Below are 10,682 nucleotides of genomic sequence, written 5' to 3'. Positions count from 1 at the left end.
GGCCCCGCCCCCCGCCTGCCTCGCCTGGAAGCCCAGTGAGAGCCAGCCTAGCTCCTTCTCCGGCAAACCCACCCGGTAGACACACACGGCAGAGCTCCTGCCACTATTAGATGCTCAAGTAAGATTTGTGGACTGAGAGTGAAGGAAGAGAAGGAGTGGAGAATCAGCTTCAGTGAACCGGCCTTTCATCTGCCAGCCTTCTTTTCCGCACTGTGACAGTGATTTCTTAGTTCCCATGCCTCTATTATGTTTCGATAAATAAATACATAGAGTACATTTTTTAAGATTTTCTATTTATTTTTGGCCGGAGGACTTGGGTGCTTGTCATCCCTCCCCACGGGGCACGGTCACACTGCCCACTCTGCCCCCCATCTGGCCATCCCCTCAGGAGGCTGTGCTCGCTGCCAGGCGGGAGGTGACTGCAGTCGGCCTGTGCATCAGCTCCCTCCACGGCACCGAGGAGCAGCCTGTGCTGACTTTTTGGTTGGTTGGTTGGTTTCCCCAGACATAAAGGACATAAAGAAAAATCCCAAAATCCAACCGAAATTCCCACTTCCTCTGACTGGGGGAGGAAGGACCCTGTCGACCCTGGGAGGTCGGAGTCCCGGGCTGGTTTGGTAGGCAGGCAGGCCGGGAGAGGCGCAGGCCGGAATAGGCGCAGCCCCGAGCACCCTCGTGCCCGCCAGCGCCCCCTGTGGTCGAGGGCAGGAGTACCATTCTGGGCGCCTAATGCGTGCGCAATGAAACGTGTGTGTGTGTGTGTGTGTGTGTGTGTGTGTGTGTGTATGTATAGCACATCTTCATAAACAAAAGCACAGGGGTACCTAAGTCGGCTGATTTAAAAATAAATAAATAAAAGCCTTGTTTCTGAGATAGAAAAACCTTAAAAACATGAAGGACAACAAAAATACCCTTCTTATTACCATTTAACAGGCTGAGAGAGGCCCCAGGGGTTAACGGCTACTCACGCATTAGCCAGATATCCGAAGCTCCGAATGCCTTCCACATGGGTAAAATTAGGTGCCCTTGGGACAGCTGGTTAGCGCAGCCTCATGGCCGACTGTGCAGTTCGCATCCCAGACCCAGTGGCTTGAAAAGTACATCAGATGCGTGTGCGTGAGTGCGCAGAATCCTAAGAGGAAAACAGAGGACAAAGGATTGCGGTGTGGCCATCCCCCTCAGGGGGCTATTTCTCTCTCTTTCTCTCTCTCTCTCCCCCCCCACCCCAGTAAGTACATGTACTCTATAGCATTTTTTTTTAATAAAATTAGGTGCCCTTTTTAATAGCTAAGAACTTCAGCTGTGAAGCAGCAAAGGCCTGCCCTTGGAGAGACCCCATGTCCCGTCAGTCTTTCAAAGCTCAGGAGCCATTGTAATAGTCTGTGCAGTAGCGTTCTTGCTGAAGTTAGCCAGAATCGGTGTCTCTCGAAGAACGCTTCATGATCCCTCACTTTAGTTCTGCTCCGTAAAAACCCTGCATCTGGGAAATGGAATCTCACTGCCCTTAAGAAAGCACATCATTGCTCTGGGCTACGGAGAAGTTTACTACCACTTCCCGGAAATCGCTCCAAGGATCGGGCTCAGCTCTTTGATAAATTGGGTGTCCTGGCTCTAAAGCAGGCATTACCTAGGCTGTCTCACTTTAGGAAAAGAGTCCTGTTCAGAAATCTGAGCTGCAGGCCAGTCGTGGTGGCACAGCAGTGACGCAACGTTCCACGATGCTGCGTCTCCACGGAAAGGTCTCGGGTCCTCACCCCGAGGCCTCCCTGTGGGCCAGTAGAGGCACCATGGCTGGCTGTGGCTGGGAACTGACTGCAACACCAAGACCCTTTCAGGGGTCTGTTTGTCTCTTTCATAGAAGAACTAAAATAAACTTTTTTAAAAAATAAATTTTTCCAGGACCAGCAGATGGCATAATGGTTATGTTGCTGGACTCTCACATAGTCTACCACAGTTCGAGTCCCAGACTCAGCAGCTTAAAAACTCATGCTGGGCATGTGTACATGCATGCCCAAGATCCCGAGAGGAGAATGGAGGAGAAGGGATTGCGGTGTGGCCATGCCCCCTGAGGGTGATTTCTCACTTTCTGTCCCTCTGTCTCTCCAGCAAGCCCATACACCCAATAGCAAAAATCACTAAATAAATAAATAAATATTTCCAATTTTCAGACCAAAGAATTGGGTCATTGGAAAAGTGTCATATTTTTCTATGTTTTCTATGCAAAAATGTGTCATGGCTTTTCTGACAACCCAAGCCCAAGCCATATCACATACTAAGAAATAGATGTCATCTAAAGAATTTTCTTTTCATGAGGATAAATCCATCTTAACTGGTATTTTACTGTAAGCTCTCTGCCAATGTAGGGCCTCTGCTTCCCACAAAGTCTCTCACATTTATTTCTGGAAGGCACCATGGAACCTTCCTGCGAGATTCATGGCTGGGCTCTGCTCACTGCCACATCAGTACTACTCTGGCTTTCATCTGCCGGCCACCAGCCAGTGCCACCTCAGTTATGCAAAACTAGTGTCTCCACGTAACCACGCTGCAAGAAAACCAAGATGGCCCTCTATCGCACTTGGTCTTGGAGCTCCTCTTAACAGATTAAACTTTAGGAAAATCTCTCTTTAACGTCTGTCTTACTTCACGGTCTCATAGAGCCTCGCCTTTTACCACCCTCACAATAGATGGGGCCTAGTGCTTAACCAACGGAAGTCCATCATAGCCTTGCTGGGTCTTTACAGACACCTGGCTGCAGAGATGGGGAGGGGAAAGATGCCACCAGCCCCTCCCTTAACCAGCTGAGAAGACTTAATCGGCTCAAGCATTCCAGAACCACGCCTCGCTTCTAAATCTGGATCAAAGCGTTGTCTTGACTGGGTCCACCTTCCTCCTGCTGCCTCGCTCATCATGCTTATCTTTGCAGAGAACTGAAATCATCACCCAGCCAGCCCTGCCCATATGGAAGGGAGACTACCCCGAGCCGTGACCGCCCTGCTGCTGCTCTCAGGTCTCCCTGTGATCGCCCCATCCTGCCCAAGACGATGACCAGGTCTGCTCACACTGCACAAGACAAGGAATACTTGGCCCTTTGTTTTAGATGCCGTCTTCCCTTTACAAGTTTTGTTCCTCACTCGGTAAGGAAGTGGTGGTTAACTGGCCTCCTGAATAAGTCCTTTTCCTCGTTACCGAGTTTTGCGGGGAGTGCACAGACCTCATTTCTGGTCCTCAGAACAGGCGTCCCTGCCTATTCCGGGTCATCTCTAAGGCACACCCACCACTTGCCACAATCCACACAAAGGTGCAAAGCTATGTGGTAACGCGTGGCCCTGTGTTTTTCTCTTTACCTGCCTCTCTCCTTACTATCAAAAAAGGAGTTACATACCTCTACAGCTGGGGGGTGGGGGGACACGGACGGACAAAGCAGTCAGCGTTCAGCCCCCACCCCACACGAGTCCTCTCCGTTCGTCTCCTCAGTCCTTCATGCAAACATCCAGAGGTTCCCAGGTGCACTCAGACCTGACTCCCAGAAGATTCTCTTTTCTTTAAGTATGCATGTATCCATGTGAGAGGAAGAGAGAGATACCGGGCCTCACGCCGTGGTCCTCCCTTGGCCCCAGCCAGCCCTGGGGTAACAGGCACACGTACATGCTCGGCATGCAGAGGGAGACCTCGGAACTGGGACCTGCTAGCAGTGGGCCTTCTTTGTTCAACGTGGGGACTCCAGGGACCCAAGATTTTGTCAGAACCAATGACAAGCTAAATAGAATTTCAATCCAACTACTTCTCTCACGACAAAGGACTATTTGATAAGCAAGTTTTAGAAATTTTAATCCCATATGCCATATAAAAATGCCAGTCGTTGTTAATTTAAAGAGAGAAAAAAAAACAAAATGATTATGAGTGAAGAGAAGGTTTACAAGTAAAGAATTAAATTGGCGCAGCCAACATGTTAAACAGATGGACACCAGTTTCAAAAAACCTCTCTTGAATATGCAATTGTGTTTAATGTTGAGTGATAAGAACTATGCTACCTACATGTGTTTGAAAGATGTAAGTAAATGTCAAATAATAGCAATCAAATGAAAAGAAAGGACGCTGCTGAGGGAAAGAAAAGATATCCTTTGTTCATTGAGTCATAAATAAAGAGCAATGAATATCAGGAATAAGCAAGTATTTGAGAGCCCCTGAAAACATGAATGCCACACAACAGATCGTATTAAATCCATGCTACAATACTTTGAAAACTAATCATTTCTTTCCACACCAGATTTAATAAAGTGAGAAAGATGTACCTAAAGGATGTGGATACTTAAGAATAAACTGCAAACCATCTAGGCTTTGTTTTCAATTATCTGTGCCTGATCGCTCCTTCTTTTAGTATTTAGATTCCAATGAAGAAAGCTCAGGCTTATTTGTCCACCCTCTTATCCGCAGCAAACTGTGATACAGTCCTACAAAAGCCTGCCCGTGTCAGTCACGCTCCCTGTTCTTCCTTTACACATGTGTGCTGCGTTTTCTTTTTGCCAATTTCCTTTTTTCTTTTTAAACTTATTCCAGTTCTTTAACTCCAATAACAGACCTTTCCACTCCAGTCATCTGAGCACCGGGAATAGTCTCTCCAGTTACCCAGACTTCTCTCGGAGACACCCTGGGTGTCCAGCAGCCGCAAATCATAATAAATCAGGATTCCGACAACGCAGGACTCTTCTGATAGAGATCAGGTACAGAATAGTTTTTAAAGTACTTGGTTTTCAAATGAAAACCACAAATCGACGCTAAAAAGTCACAATGTTGAAAATGACATTGTCAAAATAGCGCTGGGCTCTACAGAAAATCTGTATTTTGAGCTCTGCCAAGTGCTAATTGAGTCGGCATTAGACAAACGTGCAGATCAAAGTGCCGGAAGTTTGGACACGATCCCATTCTGGTAGCTATATAAACTGAGCTGCTATCTTCATCACAATTTTAGAAGTCATTTTCTGAGTGGACATTATGAAATTGCAACAGAATTACAGCAACGAGAGGAAATGTGATCTAATAATTAACCCCCAATTTTATCCTATACTTGTACTTCTTCAACATAATACTTTCATTTTATCTTTAAGTACACAAGGCATTCACATGATTCAGGAGTACAAAAGCATTTTCAGTGAACGAAATCAAAGTGGTAAAATAAACTATACCTTTTCTGCACCCCCCAGTGCTTTTATACACATATACCCACCCTGAGACAGAAACTTCTTACCATATCAAAAGCCACTTCTCGGGATTGCGGCGTGACCATCCCCCCTGGGGGGTGATTTCTCGCTTTCTGTCTCTGTCTCTCTCTGTCTGTCTGGCGAGCGCACGCGCCCTACAGTGAAAATCTCTCCAAAAAAAAAAAAAAAAAAAGCCACTTCTCCACGTCTCACCAGCACAACCCATTGAGATGACAAAGCTAAGTTCATTGTAGCCATGGCACGAGAAAACCGTACCGCAGAGTTCCGTGTCTCCTAGGGTATAAGAATTAGCTGAACGGTTGGGGCCAGCAGATGGCGTAGTCGTCGCATCACTGGGCCCCCACGTGGCCAACCGTGGTGCGAGTCCAAGACCTGGTGGCTTGAAAGTCACACTGGGTGCATGTGCCCAAGATCCCAGGAGGAGAATGGAAGAGAAAGGATTGTGGTGCGGCCATCCCCCTGAGGAGGGGAGGTGTGATTTCTCACTTTCCCTTTATCTCTGTCTCTCTCCCTCTCCAGCAAGTGCATGCACCCTATGGCAAAAAACCTCTTAAAAATTAAAAAAAAAAAAAAAAGAATTAGTCAAGTGGTTTAAGGTGTGTATTTACTTTTTTAAATTATTATTATTATTATTATTTTTAGAGAGAGATTTTTGTTATAGGGCGCGTACACTCACCAGAGTGACAGAGAGGCAGAAAGCAAGATATTACACCCTGGGAGGATGGCCACACTGCAATCCCTTCTCCTCCATTCTCCTCTTGGGATCTTGGGCACGCACATACAGGAACCCAGAGTGAGGTTTAAGCCACTGAGTCTGGGACTCAAACTGTAGTCAACTGTGTAGGAGTCCAGCAACATAACCACTACTCTATGTGCTGGTCCCAACGTGAGTCTTTCAATGCAGAGAAGGAACTAGAATCGAAATAAGAATTGTGGCACAACAGTCCAGGATTGTGGAATCATCAAGATAAAGATGTTGAGATTGAGAAATTCAAGTCATCTCAGGGTGAAGAGCTGCAGGTCCTGGGGAAGCTTCTGTAATGAGCAATCATACCGTTAGGTCGAGGAGGGCAGTTCCAGAAGAGCGAGGAAACCATGGTGGGAATGGCAGAAAAGCAGAGTCATGTTAGAGCAGTCACTTGGTGCTTCGTGGTCTCTGTTCTCAGCCTCCGGGCTGAGAGTAGAAGCAGATGGTCTTAGTTTTCAAGGTCTTCTGTGCACTGATAAGAACAGATACAAATACGTATCCCGGGTCCTCTTTCTACCCTTTGTATTCTGGACAACTGCATGTTATACCCACTACTTTTGAACTTCGCCTTTCTCGTTTAACAATGGATCTCAAACACCTTTTCCTGTCAGTGTGGGACGGCTTCCTCTTTCTTTCATACATGATATCCCTAATAATGTACCAAAATAATCTTACCCAACCTCAGCTGGGTTCCTCCCAATCTTGTTATCCTTTTATTCCTACCACTTCACAACCTAAAGGATGAATTCTCAGAAATGGAATTGCTAGACCTAAAGGTATATGCATTTGCAATTTTCATGGATATTGCAAATTGACCTTGGTAAGATTCCAGCAATTTCCTCTTTCACAAGCCCCTACTCCCAATTTTATAGACTTAGCACACTGCAGGCCCGAAGACTCCAAGCACTTCTTAGTTTACCCAACTGCTAAACAGAATGTGTGGCTCTGACCCACGAATCTCCTAAGCCCCAGCAGTGCCTGCATGGACTTGAGCCTTTCCAAAGGGACATGGCCAAGGCCGACCTTGGAAAATTCAGCTGGAAGATTCCCCAGAACTCATAAATAACCAGTGTAGGATAACCAAGCACATTTCTTAGTCTGTGCTTCCTGGACCAATTGCAGTCTCTGAATGGATCCCACAACAGTAAAAGAAGAAAAGGGAAAGAAATGAGTAAGTGGAAGAAAGTGATAAGAAAAACACAAAGCAGAGAAGAAGCAATAGCAGAATAAATGCCGCCTTGTGCTATGAAACAGATTGGTTGTATTAGTGTGGGTTTTAAAAATAGCAATTTCATTAACAAGTGCAGTAAATTTGCATTTTCAGACATTTCCAAAGCTGCCTGGTCTCAAACAGTCTCCATCTCTTGCCATTCAGGTTGGTTTTGCGATTATTCTTTACACACACCCTTTAGCTCACAAAAACTAACACATTAGGTACATTTGTAAGCCCTACGTCTCCAACGCACGGTCATTAGCAGATTTACTTGTTTTGCTTGATCTACCTTTCAGTGTGAAAAGCCTCCCAATCCTTGGGGGCTTTAAGTCAGCTCGTCAAGAATCCCTGATGACTGGTGGTTTGGCTAAAGACCAAAAAGAAGAAGGAAAAAACAAAAAACCATGAAACACCCAGACTCTTTCCACATCCGAATCTCTTTGCTTATCTGATTATGCCCAAGTCTAAAGTGAAAGATAGAAGGTATTTTTCTTTGGTCAGTAAGGATGGGAGGAACTGCTGAATTATGTACACAAGGAGGCATTTAGGAAGTGCTAGTTGATAAGACCTATCTTTAAAGCAATTAAAATAACCATAGACTCAGCATGGCCATACAGGCGGCTAAGACACAGCCAGAGGCTGAGGCCACCAGGGAGGCCCGGGGTCAGCCTGCCAGCCTCAACATGAGGAGCGTGGTGACACAGGCCTGCAGGGCTAGCGAATCCAGAGAGCAGGGCAGGAGGGTGCTGCCAAAATCTCACTCTCTCTCATTTAGTAAATGAACTTTAAAAACTTTAATCATACACAGTATTTGTTTTTTAAAAATCCAGCACTGTAAGCTGGCAAGCACTATACTGGAATCAGAGGCGTGGGGAAGGAACTGAGAGGACTGACTTTCAGTGGCTGTTGACACTCATATTTTGTCCACGCAGAGCATTCTTTAGCTGAAAATTTATCTAACGTGGTGCCAATAGGGATCAATTCCCAAATCCAGCTAAACCGCCTTTTCCCAACCTAATTCAGCACTTGTGAACTCTGGAGACTAAGATTGAGGAGTGCATAAAAACTGGGGAGAGTCCCCAGGGTGTGAAGTGGGGGAGACAACCACGGTGGAGAAGGGCAAGCCGTAGCAGTCCGGGTGACGACAGATGGGACACCTGGAGACAGCAAGCGAAAACCGAAAGGCCTAGTTTTTGCAAGTGAAATGCCAAGTATCTACACAAAGCAACAAAATATGTTTTAATCTGCAGCATAATAATTTGAAAATATTCAGAAGGAAGCACCCCTTCTCTCTTCTTTACCCTATATAAGCCAAACCCTAATTTGAAGCAATGATTTAAATGAGAATTCTGTAGCTAGTTTCCTTTTCTCCAGGCTTTAGATCCCCAAAATATATAGCTTTAATATTATGCGTGTTCTAATTTGGATAATTAATTCAACTAACTGTGATTCCTCACTTGGATAGAGGATGAAGGAAAATGCAAAATTTTACACTTACACAAAAAGTGTTATTATTTTAATGTATCAACCAAATAAACAGGTGAGTCGCCTGCAGTTTTTGTATGTAAGCATAAAGCATGACGTAACATTTTTATACCCAGTGTGTAGACTCTGTCCTATTATATTACTATAAAAATAAAGTTGTAAGATAAATCAATAATAATTTGTCCTATTACTTTACAGCCTCATAAACTTCCACATTTGACAAGAAGAGTCGCAACTCACCTCAAAGAGTTTGGTTTCTTCAAATACTCAGGTAATGTAGGCAATTCATGATACACATACTGAACACTGATTTTTTTCTAGGTGTGCAGATTACATGGGATCTCTGTTCTTCTTTTTCCTTAGAGTCATTTCACTGCTTTTTTTCCTTTTTTTTTTTTTTCTGAGAGAGATTTTTTGCTATAAGATATGTGTGCTCACCAGAGAGACAGAGAAGCAGAAAGTGAGAAATCACCCCCTGGGAAGAATGGCCACACCACAATCCCTTCTCCATTCTCCTCTCAGGATTTTGGGCACACACGCACATGTGCCCAACATGAGTTTAAATCTGCCGGGTCTGGGGCTTGAACCATGATCAACTACGTGGGAGTCCAGGGATATAACTGTTACACCATCTGCTGGTCCCCATTTCACTGCTTTTGAAAACTTCAAGAAAAAGCACATTTCAGGAAAAGATGGAGTTCGATTTAGTTTATATTTAAAAAATTAATAAAAAGAAAAGCTATTTCTATATTTACACGTATGTGGGCACGTATAAGAGAGCGATCTACCGGAACTCACTCCGGACCTGACCAGCGGATCGGGCTAGCTCCACGGCCTAGTGGTTGAGACCAGCTCCCACATGGCTGACCATGGGTGAACTCAGCTGGAGAGACTTGCGAGACACAGCAAGTGCATGTGTCCCTGCCCAAAACCCTGGCAAGAGGGGAAAATGATGGCAGCATGACCAGGCCCCACTGGAAGGTGCTCTCCCCCTTTCTGTCTCTGTCTCTCTCTAGTGAGTGCACGCACTCTCTGGTGATCGATCGATAGAAATGGCATAATGGGTGGAGGAGGGACTGTTTCTCATCTTCTGTGTACTTCAGCCATTGTTTAAATTTTTAAGAATGTTAATTATTTGTAAGAAATTATCTAAAATAAGACATTCTTTGATTAAGTTTCAGTTATGAAATATGTCACTACATTGCAAAGTCTAGATGTTGCCTTGTACCCCCGAAGAGTACATCTTTTAGGTAAAACCTTTTTCTCTCTGCATGTAGAGAGACTGTTGGTGCAAACGGAAAGATCCGAATGAGCATTTGGAGTTTGGCTGCTATAGACATTGGCTACCTTTGTCGCTTGTATTTTCCGGCAGCCAAAGAGGAATATTACCCGACGTCCGAGCTTTTCCCTTGTCTCCCCTTTTCACACAGTAGAGACTCTGTACAATCAATTTCAATCAAGCTTGTTGCCCTGTCCTCTCGGCTTCTTTCAAAGAATGCTTTTTGTTGTTGTGTTGTTGTTTTTTCCTAAAGCCAGTGTCTTTGTGCTATTAACCTTTGCCATCCCCTTTGCCAGAGTCGCACGTCACATTGCATTCTGATCACTCACCCTCAACCTACCGCCTCTCTCGTACGGCTTTGCCTGGCTCTGTCCCAAGCTTTTCAAGCGGCGAGCCTGCAGTCAGACATTGGCAAGTCTATAACAACCCGTTCCAAGAAAACAAGCCTTAAAAGCATTCCCCTGAATTTGATCAGAAACTCTTACTCCTCTCCTCTGAGGATGAATTAAATTGAAAAATCCTGCAGGCCATCATCTAATTCATTTCAGCTAATCCACTGAGTCTTACGTGTTCAAGACCGGATGAGAGGGACTGCCAGCAATTACAGTGACACAATAAAGTCCCTGTCCTCAAGCAGTTTATAATCTAGCAAAACCACAGAAGCATCCTCCTCCCCTCCCCCCGCCCCCAGTTTAGCCCCTAGTAGAATGTACTTAGGCTTAAGATCTTTGGAGGTTG

The 10,682-nt window shown here is 45.1% G+C and overlaps 1 long non-coding RNA gene across 1 annotated transcript; it reads left to right on the top strand.

Moving 5' to 3' along the window:
* The first annotated feature begins 2,929 nt into the window (after positions 1 to 2,929).
* On the top strand, positions 2,930 to 10,281 carry LOC102486828 (uncharacterized). The gene is made up of 4 exons (XR_334300.1): positions 2,930 to 3,134; positions 4,578 to 4,721; positions 8,864 to 8,936; positions 9,943 to 10,281. It is a non-coding gene; the product is annotated as an uncharacterized LOC102486828 (long non-coding RNA).
* The last annotated feature ends 401 nt before the right edge of the window (positions 10,282 to 10,682 follow it).

Source organism: Tupaia chinensis, unplaced genomic scaffold (genome assembly GCF_000334495.1).
Source record: "Tupaia chinensis unplaced genomic scaffold, TupChi_1.0 Scaffold000195_1, whole genome shotgun sequence".
In the NCBI taxonomy this organism is placed as follows: Eukaryota; Metazoa; Chordata; class Mammalia; order Scandentia; family Tupaiidae; genus Tupaia; species Tupaia belangeri.
This window is presented reverse-complemented; position numbering and strand designations above follow the sequence as displayed.